Source organism: Vicia villosa, linkage group LG2, assembly GCF_029867415.1.
Source record: "Vicia villosa cultivar HV-30 ecotype Madison, WI linkage group LG2, Vvil1.0, whole genome shotgun sequence".
Lineage (NCBI taxonomy): Eukaryota > Viridiplantae > Streptophyta > Magnoliopsida > Fabales > Fabaceae > Vicia > Vicia villosa.
In genome coordinates, this window is record NC_081181.1 from 3,465,064 (window position 1) to 3,479,077 (window position 14,014).

A 14,014-nucleotide genomic window follows, 5' to 3' on the forward strand; every position below is an offset into this window, starting at 1 on the left:
GAACAGAGCACACTAACAATCTCCCCCTTTGGCTTATTTTGGCTAAAACTAAACATAAATAATAAATACACATTAACTCCAAGAGCAGCTGCTTCAACTTTCAGGATACCTAGGCTGAACCACATCATAACATCTTCAGTCTGCTTCTACTTCTGTCTTCAAATCTTCCTTTGTTTCTTTTGACAGTAGCAAAATCAGCGTCAGCCTCTCTCCCCCTTTTTAGCCATAATATGACAAAGATGTATACAATGTCATAATATGCAATGGAAGAACCTGTAACTCCCCCTGCACATGAGGAAGAAGATACGAAAACCAATTCTTGCCACTGTAGTTCTCCAAGAACTAGCCCTTGTAACTCAGAACACAAATCACAATTGTGTTCATAACTCAGATCACAAATCACAACTAAAACGTCTCCCTTCTCGAAGACTGAACAAGAAGATGCATGCTCATTGTTATTGCTGTAACTCCATTGGTAGAGATTCATGATTTCCCCACCCTGTGTTATTCTGAGCAGATTTTGGTAGAGGAACCCATCGCAATACCAAATCTGGACGCACCCAACACAAACACACACGAAACACATCTTTGAGAAATTTGATATCTGAAGCCTGCTGCGAAGATGCTAATTTATAGCCATTGGAGAATCATAGGAAGTAACGATAGTCTTTGGTCTTGTTCAACGGTCAAACTATTAATTAGGAAACAGTTCTAAAAGCAATTACTCTTTCCAAAGCAGTTTTTCCTTGTTTGACTCTGCAGAAACAATGTCTTTAACTATGTCATGACATCCTGTCAGACATTGTCCCTCTTTCACCCCTCAAGCACATAGCTTAAGATTCTTTAAGAGACTTTGACAAAGCATCCTATGAATCACGTAATAGACCTCCTACTCCTTTACTGACTCACTAGACATAGACTTCTGTTGTTCTGATCACCTTGAGACTGTATACTGCAACTGTGAAGGGCCTTCCAACACTTGTTGACATGCAGCCACTTTTCATAAGAAACTTCCTCTAACTAAGTTGAAAAAAAAAAAACTCCTGCTGACTTGGACCACCTTCATTATGATGATAGAGTATAAAGACCAAGATAATTTTCTAGAATTATATCTTGAACTAAGAAGACACTCCCCCTATTTGAGATAATTTGTGCTTCATACAGGAAAACTTGTAATGATGAATGGAAAATATAAGACGCATCTTCATATCTTCAAGAGCGCACCCTCTGCCCAACTAACTAGCTGACACACTTCACTATTACAAAGTAACTCCTTTACAAAAGATACTCACATCAGAATTTAGATGTTATAACATCTTGTATAACATTAAGATACAGTTGAACAGTTCAGTACATTCAACTAACTCCACTTCTCTTTCTTCAACAGATTCAAGTCTACCACCTTATCTCCACCTGAAATAATCAACAAATAACCCTTTGACACTTGATGCTTCCATAGAGAGGTTGTCACTAACTCAACATAAAGAACTGCCACTTCTTCCACTTGTTGATCATAGCCCTACCAAGTTGCACTCTGATCATGGTCTGCCAAGATAATTTGAAATCCTTCTTGATATGATGTTTCTCATAATGATTAACATACTCTCCGATTAGAATTAGAAGAATCCTTTTTATCCACAACTATGTTGATCATCTCACCAAACTCTTGTCTTCATAGTCATACTCACTACTGAAGTCTTCATCATGAAAGTAAACACGAATTGCCAGAACATGTTACCATCACCAAGATCAGAATCTGCTCATTCTAATCCACATTAAGTTAGACCGGTCACTTCAGACTTAATGTTGCTTCTTCATCCTTCACATGCTAGATTCTAGATAATTTTCCAAACCAACAAAATATAGTGATGTTGTGACATCACGCAAGAAATTAGTTTATCAGACTTGAAATCTCATCAATATCTCTGAGTGTTCCATCACCTACACTGATTGATGTCTTGTCATACTTCATACTTCCCCTGAGAATTACAACATAAGGATGTTTTGAATAATTGTCCTTAATCTGAAGCATTCTTCATTTGGAACTGCCACACTTTCCAAATTTGGAATCCTTAGTTTGCTTGCTACACAAGATCCAGACTGCCACTTCATGTACCTTGAAATAGAAGAAACTTCTAAATAGCTCTTGAACATCTCTTCAACAGATAGGTCTGAACCTAGTCTTTACTGGTGTCTTCAAGTGTTGTGATGTAACATACAAAACAAAGCATCACATACATCTTCTTCTTTTTCTTCCACATAGTTGATGTAATATCCAGCTCCCATCAAGATACTCACCATCTCCTATATGTTTCTTCTTCTTGAATCAACTCACCAGTCAACCATTGCCTTTCTTAATGCTTAATTGTAGATAACACAGAACTATAATTGATGCATAGATCAAATCAGACCATGGACACTTCAAACACATACTTAGCTCCCGACAGAGTATATGAATCTGTATTCAGGCTGTACATCCAATAAGTACTAAGTCTCCCATCAGAGCACCTATTAGTCACTCAGATAGAATTAGCTGCCCACACCAGGTCCTTCTAAATGATCTCTTCTTCATACATGAAAGCATTCTTCTTGAAAATGATGTTACAACATCTGTTATGGCATCATTCATTTAGACTCTTTGGATTTCTCATTCAACATCTCCTGTATGACACTTGGGGAAAGACAAAGAAAGCACAACCAACATCATCAACTCAGCTACTCATCAGTCATGATTAAGGGATAATATATGCCATATCTCAATAAACTTTTCTTCAGACTTCTCTTCTGACTTAGAGATAATGGATGCCACAATCTGTACCCCATGAAGAGATTCCCTCAACAAGGTTTCTGGAACAGATTCACTTATGACATAACTCCTGAAAATACCTCAGATTCCACACAGTAATCTGACTCCCTTGAATCATCACACAATATTCAAAACCATATTTCACTATGCACGATACACAGTATTCAGTTTTCACCACTAACTGTTCTATGATTAAGAAAACAATTCACACATCTGGTTCCTTTGATCAAAAGAACATACCAGATATAAGCTCATCTTGAATTTTCATAGAGGTCTTGAAAAGAGAACCTGAATGAATCCTTTCACTTGCACTGAGCTCTACTTCCAACTCCCATAAGCTTATGCCTGAAATAAACTAACATTTGGGATGGAAGGTTCAATTGATTGTATTCTGACCAATCAACACAAAAAGCAGATGTCTCCTCTTCCAGATCAGGAGTAGGTTCCAAACAAATGTACTCTCACTACATAAGTTTAGCACCAGAACATCTGTTCTTCAACTGGTAGCTGCATACCAGTATGCCATCAGTTCCTTCTTCTTGGAACACACAATTCTTGACAATCTTGAGGATTATCAAACAACTTTGCAGATGAACATGAGGAACACTGATCATATGAACCTCTTCAACCTCAATAACCATGCCTTTATGAGTGGACTTGAGAAAAATCTCAAGTATCTTTGACACTTGTACTAAAGTTGAAAACAATCTGCTACAAATTCTGTTGAAAACCATATAACCCTAGAGATCTTCTTTCAAAGATAGGATTATGCATCAGATGCTATGCAGCAGAAAATAGCCATATATCAACAGAGATTACACAATGCTTACTCCCAGAACCAGTTGTAAGCATGACATCCAAGAATTGCAGCTGAACAATCCAACAATATGCTTGCTTCTTCTTCAAGTAACACAACAAGACCTAACCAATATTCTGACCAGAAAGAAACAGATAAGCACAAAGAATACCTTATCATTAACTTCACTCCCGCATGAAGGTTTTGACAATCTTCTTCTCTATACCTTGCTATATGCTGAATAAAACACCCCAAATTCTTCACTCCCGCATGAATCATTTGGATATCCTTGAAATCAGTAACACCATCTTCCCTTGCCAAGAGAAAACACCTGTTATGGTCAGTTTGGTCCAGTCTTCCACACATAGGTCCATCCTCCACTTCTAGGGACCATTCAATATGAACATGAATGTTTAAACAATCAACTACCTCCATCAACCAGAAAGTATCTCCCATGGATCTCATCCAGAAACAGACAGGATGCCTGCTCTGATACCAATTGAAATTCTGGTAAGACAGACCCCAGATGTCATATACGATGTTGTGACATCTGGTCTGTCATCAGCTTGGCTGAGGCAGTACATACAGATCCCTCAATTATTTATTACATCTAACATCCAGAAGTCTGGAAGTGTTGGGATCCAATATCAGCTCAGTTAAGATTAACAAATCTGCTTAGCAGAGATTCTGTGTTAGCACAGTCATTAAATCACACACTGATGTCATGCACGATGTTATGACATCCAAACTGAACTTACAAATAAACAATGCAGAAACATAAACAACACAACAGAATTGTTCACCCAGTTCGGTTCAATCAACCTACTCTGGGGGCATACCAAGCCAGGGATGAAGTCCACTATTAGCAGTATCAATTCAGAGCTAAACTCCCAGTTTACAACTCCTCACTTAATCACTACCCAATGACCCCTCTACCTAGGTTCTCCCTAGATATGGAATATCTCCATTCCACTCCCAATCATAGCAATGATGTCTAGCAGTCAGCAACTCAGCCACTGCATCGACAGCTTAATCACCAACAACTTAAATATACATAATGGAGTAGTTCCAAGAACACAATCTTCACTCATTGCTTCACAGCTTCTGAGTGAATAAAGTAAACCTCTTACCTACAGGCTTCGAGGCACAAATCAGTGACCATCCCACAACCTGGGTGGTTTACTTAAACAACAAACCCTAATGACTACATTATGACCGTTAGATTTACAAGGCTACAAAGATTCCTATATATAACCTGATCCTAGTTGGACTTGGGCTTAAAATCGCAGCACTCCATGCTGTTACAAATCAGCAGATTTCTTCTGCTACAAACAAGGCCTTTTGATCATAAGTTACCTAATTTATCTCCTAAATTAGTAACTGCTGAAACTTCAATGCTTAGATTTGATTCTTCAATATTCTGACTTGAATCTTTGACCTTAAAGACTGCGCCACATAGGATTACATAATATCCACATAGAATATTCTGTATCTTTTAAAACCAAAACTGAATCTTCCTTCCTCAGTTCTGCAGGCGCGATGTCATGGTTAATGTCATGACATTCCTTGTAACATCTTGTTTTAGTACCTGTTTTTGTTCTTTTAATATTCGCAAGAGTACATTATTTTACATTCAGCTGCTATTATGTTTTAGCCAAGCATGGATGCCAATAAGACAATAATACAGAACAGAGCACACTAACAGAGGTGGAGGATGGAACGATCAAGTAAATGACAAAATTAGACTCCACTTCTCCAACTACACTATACTAATAAAAAAAATTGAAAACAATTTTCTAAAAGGACTATGACTCTAACCTCATCAACCTAACTCGATAAGGAGAGTCAAAACTCTATGAAAACACGAGAACGTATTGTGAATATAATAGGATTCATGGCCTCTCCATTAATGACTTCAAAGGAATACATCTATAGATTAAAAAACGAATTCATAAGGCTACTTGAAGAAATATGTGGTTAAAAAGGTCAGACCTGATGGGAATTTAACATACAATAATAAATTAATGTGCAACGGATATAAAATTCTTCAAACTTGTAAGAACCTAGAAGAATCAACAAAAAAAAGACATCAAATAGAACAATTAAAGGCACTAGAGAACACCAATATTTTAACGTGGAAAACACTCAATGTGAGAGAAAAAAACATGGGTCGTATAGATCAAAGAAATAACTCCACTATAATAAAATAAGGGTTCAAGAGAGTCTCAAAGTGATTCACAAACTAGTGCTAACAACAACAAAATCACAAAGCAAATTAGCTTACAAATAAGAAACAAGAAGCTGAAAATCCTCAAATCTGAAACTTCAGTGTGAAGCCAATATCTCTTTGTCCATGCTTTGTTTTGAAGATCCAAACGGTCTTAAAGTGGCAAAAGGTGTTGCAAACATGTCCTCCAAAAATAAACTCAATCCAACGGTTAACGAATCCAAAAATTATGATTTGCTGAGACTCATTACACAAAAATAGGAATATGTTTCTCTCATCTTTTCTCACTTTTGAAAGTTGATTTTGTATCTTCTTCTCTCTCTATCTCTCAATCCAAAATTAAACATCTCCTCTTAAATAAGTGAGACATAAATTTGCTAACAAATTTGATTCTTTCTCCACATAAGAAGGGATTCCAAACCCAACAAATCTCCCATCACAACTATGGAAAGAAAATCACCAAACCAACGATATCACAACAAGCTTCAAACTTTCCTCTAGGTAACACTTTAGTCATGGTATCAGAACCATTATCATCCCTAGACAATCACTGGTATTCAATGTCGTTAATACAATCATAATTTCTTAATGAAGGGCGATGACCATAGGCGGCTTGAAGTGCGTACGTTTAACTGAGGTCTTGGCAGGTTGGTAGTTGGTCCAGACTTGGGCGTCCTCATGGGGACCGTTAGGCATTTTGGTTAGGAGACCTTGAGGAGGTCCCTACTTGAACAAAGCTTGGGACAGGTTCATCTTGTTGTGGGTCATTCTCCTCTGTTCGGCCCAGGTTATTTTCTCTAGACGTACATAGCCCCCAAATGTGAGGCATGGAGTGACGAAGTGCTTAAGTACAGTCAACCTTTCAATTTATGACAGTACAACTAACTTTGTGTATTAAGTAATAAATCCTAAATCTAGTTAATTTTGGGTTTGGACTACACAAACTTAGATTATATCACAATAATTTTGATATATTTTGAGTACTTTTACACTCTTAATAAGATTGTTTTGGTAAACATGTTTTAGCTAATTATTTCTATCACACGTGATGATTGTGTACTTGAAAGGGTTACTAAAAGACTTTTAGTGTGCTTATTTTATTTTATACACAACTATAGTATATAATATGACTCACATACCGAATTATAATAAGGCTTAGTCATAAAAAGAAAGAGAATAACAGGGATGTTTGAACTAATTTTGCCGTGACTTGGAAGTTACAGTATATCATATCATGTATGTAGTGTATTGTTGATATTTTGTTGCTTGGACAGTAAAGGTACATTGTATTATATGAATTACCAGCTGGTTGGTGGGTTCCTTTCATCCCAAGAATATCCTATATTAGTATTATCCTATAGTACCGTTGGGGATCACATATAATGACATTCATTAAAAAGTCTTTCTCTCGTTTTCTTCATGTTTGAATATTGAGAAAGATAAAAGAAATGGATAAGTAAACTTCCGGTAATAAGACAAAGGACAACAAATGATTTTGTATTGAGTGCTTTCAAATGTAATCACAGCCTTGTATTATTTTCCTTAATTAGGCTTCATTATTCGAAGATTTCTAGAACGAGTATAACTCACAATTACTTAATTTTATCTCTAATATAATTTTCCAAATTTTGCTTTTTGTTTTCTATAGATATTCTCTCTTTATCCTATTATTTCCCGAGTAAGAATCTTCACTATTTTATAAAGAAATAAAAAATAGAGATTTTTATTATTATAGTTTTTTAAAAAATAAAAAATATAAATGCACGTACTTTTAAAAATAGTGACATTAATTATACATTTATATACCAAAATCATAGTAATTGACACTTCCATTTCTTTTGAGAAATGAAGAGGATCCCTATTCATTACTCCCACTCGCCTTAATTATATCAAATTAAGAAATTAATTACACTCTTCTTCTTTCAAAGACACTCCTTTTCTCCTGTTACAAAAGTTATAAATAAAATAACATAAAATATTATTTTTGTTAACAATTATTAATACCTATTAACTTTATTTATTTATTATTAAAATACTATTGTCATTTTTTTCAAATCGTCCCTCTTTCCTCCCACCCTTGCTTTTATATATATATATATATATATATATATATATATATATATATATATATATATATATATATATATATATATATATATATATATATATATATATATATATATATATATATATATATATATATATATATATAAACTATTTATGAAGACGGAGTTTTAATTGATTTAGTGATCAAATTTTGTAATAAGACTTTATTACATTGAAGAACCAGAGTTGTTAGGTGAACAACGAATAGAACCTTGACTCAATTGAGTAAGTTTCCAGTATGACGGATATGAGACTGATTTGCAAGATTAACACTTTTATAGTGGAGCATTTTAAATCGAAAAGCTTAGAGTGTGACATAGATTACAACCAGCTATCTGGTTGATCTGGACAGTTGATAGTGTCGGAGAGGTGGAATTACCCACTCTGGGTGAGGATAGAGGAACACTTGTTCCTCACAAGCACTTCATTTCTTTGGTTTGGGCCTTTCGTCTTGGGCCATTTGAGCAGCCTAAAATAGTTTTCCTCAAGACATTGTCCATGCTTTGCAGGTCGATGGTTTCTCGTACACGTCCTAGACTGGTTCTTTGGCATGAGGAGATGAAGGGCCTAGTTGGAATGTGTATATCATTGAAAACATGTACATTAAATGTTTTTCCTTTAATAGGTAGCATTTCACAAGGGACAGTTGTTGTGTGTCCCTATGCTATCAGGTCATGATGCTTCCTCTCCCTTAGGGTACTTGAGCACTTCACACAACCTTTGTTAAAATATTGACTGTAGATTGTGTGTGATGGATTGTATGATCCTTATTGGTTCAAGCACGTATAAAAGATCTATGGAGTACCATTTTTCTCTTTTCAGCCATTCACGACTTGTAACATATGTTTTTCTTGTCTCGCCAATTCTGTTCTTCCCTGAGTGCTCTTTTATTCTAGATTTTTGGTTAAGCTTATACACGATATTCACTTGATGGTACTTGATACGCAAAAAAAAAAATCTATTTTAAGATAAAGCCAATGTATTCCTCTTGCTTTCACCTCTCTTTTAGATTTTTTTTTGTACAGTGGGTTTTTGATATCCCTATTGCTTAAACTCCCACTACTGATAGGTTTGGTTAGAGAATTGATTCTCCATACTTCTCCTTTCTACGTTGACAATACTTCTTAGAATGTTTATTCCACCTACTAAGCGTTGCAAGGAAGAAGGGGATATTGTTTCAATATGGGTGAATCCATCGACGTTGGACACATCTTCTACTTTCGCCTTAGAAGGTGGTTTTGACTGAGCTTTCACTGAGGAGATACCCTAGTCTTACCAGGAAATGATTATCTTTGAGAAAGATAAAAGAGTGTGTAATAAGTATGATGGGTGTGTTATCCCTTTTCACGAGTGTTTCTTCTCTTAGATAGGTCACATTATCCCCTTCAACATGTTCGAGGTTAGTATTTTTAGTCAGTTGTTAATCTCCCATTCACAACTGAACCCCGTGAGTGGTGCTTACATTAAATTATTCCAATATTGATGCAAATACAAGGAAAGTATGCTAACCTTTATGCTCTTTTTCCATCTCTTCAAAGTTGAGTATATCACAGTTGTTTCAGCGTGGGGTCAGAGCTTAAAATGTCTTCACGAGTGTGCCACGATGTTTGACGTCTATTTGGATAGTGTAAAGCACTTCAAGGAACAATTTTTCATGGTCATCCCTCTCAACAACGAGGCTAGTGCTAAAATTTTTGCCATAGATCCTAGGCCACCCTAATGATGCTAATATATATATATATATATATATATATATATATATATATATATATATATATATATATATAACCCCAAACTCTCGCAACTGCCTCACAGACTCTCTCAAATGCTTTTATAAAACCCCAACTGTTAGGGCGTAGTTGTGAAGGATCCACATTTACGGTTTTGAGTAGGTCCTCTTCAAAATCTGAGAAAGGAATTTTTATTCTGAAGTCTTCCAAGACACTTGGATAGAAGTAAAATAGCTCCTCCTTAGAGCTCGGAGGCCGAAGAGTACGAACTCGCTCTCCGGATCCATAGAGTTCCAACACCATGTCATTCTCGTTACCGGTCGAGGATATGCTTCTTAAGGAGCAAAACTTCACGATTTCTATATTGGTATAAGTGCCTTTCTTGTAGCTCATGACTTTGTCATCGAAGGGAGCAACGGTCTGCATGATGAACTCTACGGAACCTGAGGAGGAAAAGAAGGAATCAAAATCATTGGAAATATCATTTAAGAGCCGATTCGCTTCTTCTCTACCTAAACTCCTCTCCATATCTCGTACGAACAAGTCCCATAACTTTTTCCTCTCAACGGCGTTGGTAGGTATGGAAATACCAGCTATTTTACAATAATTGCTCATTCCTACCATGTCTATATATTATTACTATTCGGAAAAGGAATAAATGACGATGAGAGATCAAGAAATAAAAGGGAAATACCTGAGCAGTGTGCAAATAACTTAAGAGTCGAGATAGGAAATTGGTGGCAGAAGTTGGGTTGCAAAAAGATAAGTGGAAATGACGTCACGAGGGTTTTTAAATAGGATTTAGCGCAATCATGAGGGCATATAAATAACTTCCTATAAAATTGGTTTCCCATAAAAGTCATCATTAGTGCCTAAAAAACCGCAAGACACGCAACCTTTCACCTGTTGTTGACACGTGGGTAACGACTATAAAACATCCAAAACCTTCATAACCGAGCACACCTTCTTGTAAGTGAGGACTCGTACTCGGGGGGCTTGTTCCATACTCTGGGTGTCTATGAGAATGCGGCCTGGGATATGTTATGGAGAGAGGTAAGGTGTATGACCTAACCGAGGACTTGACCTAGCCGAGGATTGACCTGGTCGAGTATTGCTTCTCGCCGAGGACTTTACCTAGTAGAGTATTGCATCTCTCCAAGGACTACACCTGGCCGAGTGTGGCACCTTGACGAGCTGTGGTGTTAGGCATTAGGACGCATATTAGAGGCATATAAAAAGTCGTGAGTATAACTCGGATGTAACACCTGATCATTACGGACAACCCGGCTGTAACTGATGTAACACCCCATAAAATTCTTTATTTAATTTAATTAATTTTTGGATTAAATATTAGAATTATTTGAGTTAACTGAGAAAAATGGAAATAATGAGGCTAATGGGCCAGTGTCGCTTTTAGTAGAAGGGGGGTGTCAGTGGTGAAGCCCATTACTAATGATAAGCTTATTTTCATAAAATAGAAAAAATAGAAGGAGTTGTGGAATAGAGAGGGTTACAGCATTTTGGGAAAAAAAGTCTGAACGTGAAAAGAGGAGAAGAGCGAAGAAGTGCGACGCGAGGAAGAACGAAGAATCAACCTTCAGGTAAGGGGGGACTCTTCCGTTTATCTTCTATTATGGGGTTATAGGTAGTATGATAAAATTTGATCGTGTTATTCGTATCAATTGGGTTATGCTTAGATTGTAGAAATGTTAGGTTTTTGGAAAAATTGATTTATAATGATTGTATTGATCATGTATGGTGTTAATTGGATGGTTGAATGTATTATAAAGGTGTTATAATATGTACTTGTTTGCTGTACGTAAAATCTGGTTGGAAGAGAATCGGTTTGGTAGTGATTCGGCGAAGGAAGGGCAAAATCGCAAGCTGTTTTCTGAGATTCGGAGTTATGGAAATCGCCAGTTCGCGCCGCGTCCTGTAACATCCCGAAAATTCTTATTTAATTAATTTAATCAAGTTTTAAATTAATTATGCGGAATTAACATTTTGTTGAATTATGTGGAAAAATAATGAAATGTTAAGTTATTGGGCCATGCGGTGGAATTAGTAAAGTGGGGGTGTAATTGTGTAAGAGCCCATTTCTAATTTTATGTTTTTCATAAAATAAAGGAAAACAAGAAGAGAAGGAAAAATTAGAACGTGGAAACCAGAAGCTGTGAGAAGAGGAACTGAAAAGCGTGAAGGAGAGCCAAAGAGGAAGAGAAACCAATTCAAGAATTTGGCTAAGGTAAGGGGGGATTCTTCTCATTAACCTCTATTATGGGTTGTATGAATGATTCAATAGAGTTCGTATGTTAGGATTCCGAATTGGATTGTATGTCGGGTTTGGGGTTTTGGGGTTTATAGGACCTTGATTCAATTTAGGTTGTGAATGATGATTGGTGATGAATAATGATGTTAAACATGATTAGAAGTATGTGTAAACGTGCAATTTATGTCGTATGTGTGGTTTATTTTTCTGAAATTCGTACTGGTATGATTTGAGAGCATTTGGGAGGTATAGAATGTTGTTTTCTGCAGGTTGGGGTCTCTGAAATCGCCGGTTCGCGCCGCGTGCACAGGGTGGCGCCGCGAACAGGTGGGCTGAATGTCAGGATGTTTTGATACGCACAGGTCGCGCCGCATACCTGTGTTGGCGCCGCGAAGGCGTAACTTTTTCCTCGCTTCGCGCCGCGTGTGGATGTTGGCGCCGCGTGCTGTGCTGTTTGGGATTTTTTGTTAAAGTTTAACGATGTATAACTTTTTAACTGTTAGTCTGTTGGATGTGCCGTTTCGAACATAGTGAGGCTAATTCAGTGATTTATGCAATAAAATAGTGTTTGAGTTGTGACTCGAATTTAATTTAAACACTTGATTTAATTGGTTGTGGTGGTTTATATTATTATTGCATTGGTCGATGATTATGATTGTTCAATTATTTGGTGTTGATGATTAGCATGTGGTATGTGATTCATGCATTTCATAATCATATTGTGGGTTGTATCCCTTATGGTGGTGGGACAGCGGTAGCTAATTCCCATTGTGTGGAATTGGTGAGAGAAGTAGCCGAATCTTTATGGTGGTGGATCGGTGAGATGGGTTATCCCATGTTTGGTACCACATGCATTTAGTTGCATTGCATTAGGTTGTTGTGTATAATTGTAACATGAATGGAAGTTGTCCAATGTTATAATTTGTGTGTATTTTGGTATGAATGTTGCTATATTATCTGAATATAATTGATTTGGGTGAATAATGTATGGATGAAGTTGTATCGTTTATATACCTATAACATTTGTTAATGCGAATGAAACTCACCCTTACTGTTGTTATTTTTCAGATTGAGGAGTAGCTTGTGTACTTGGTGAGGGTTAGCTCGTCAAGTAGTTCGTAGAGTCAGTTGGGTCTGTGTCATGCTCTGGTCGTGTAACACCGGGAACGTTATTTTAGAATTGGCTGATAGACTTCTGTTTTATTTATGGTTTATGGTTGAATTATGAGTCTTCGACTCCAGATGTTTGATTATTCAGTTGTTAAGAATATTCCGCTGTGTTAACATGCTACCTGAATAATTTTTGGTTTATCGTTCCTTTATGGCATGACATGAATATTGTTTATTTTGTTGGCGTTGTAATACTCTTCTTCATGTTTTACTCTGATTTTAATGTTAATTTTCCGCGGGGTTTAGAAGGGTGTTACACGTCCAGGAGTTGGCGCCGCGAACTGCTTGACAGAAAGCCAAGAAGTTTTGTTGGGTTCAGTACGCGCCGCGAGCATATGGCCGCGCCGCGAAGGCGTACTTATTTGCTCGTTTCGCGCCGCGAACACATGTTTGCGCCGCGAAGTGCTTGGTAGAATGTTGGGGATTTTTGACTCGCTCAGTTCGCGCCGCGAACGAAGGTTGGCGCCGCGTGCTGTTGGTGACAGGCCATTTTGAAAGTTTAAAAAGGTGTAACTTTTAAATCGTAAACCGGATTTTGGTGCCGTTTCGAGCATAGTGAAGCTAATCAGATAATTTACATAATAAAATGATGTTTTGAGTTGTGACTCGAAATTATTTAAAATTACTCGATTTTATTGGTTGTGGTGGTTTATGCTTATAGGTACACTAATGAATGTTTTACCTGTATGATATTGTGGTTGTAACCGGTGTTTATTATACATGTATGGTTGGCGTGAAATATGTGTTTTATTGATGATTATGACATTTGATCGATTTACGTGGGTGATGAGCATGTTATGGTTGATGCATGCATTCATAATCATTTTGTGGCTGGTCCTCGACGATGGTGGATCAGTGGTAGCTAATTCCCATTGTGTGGAATTAGTGAGTGGGTGTTACTGTATCCTTG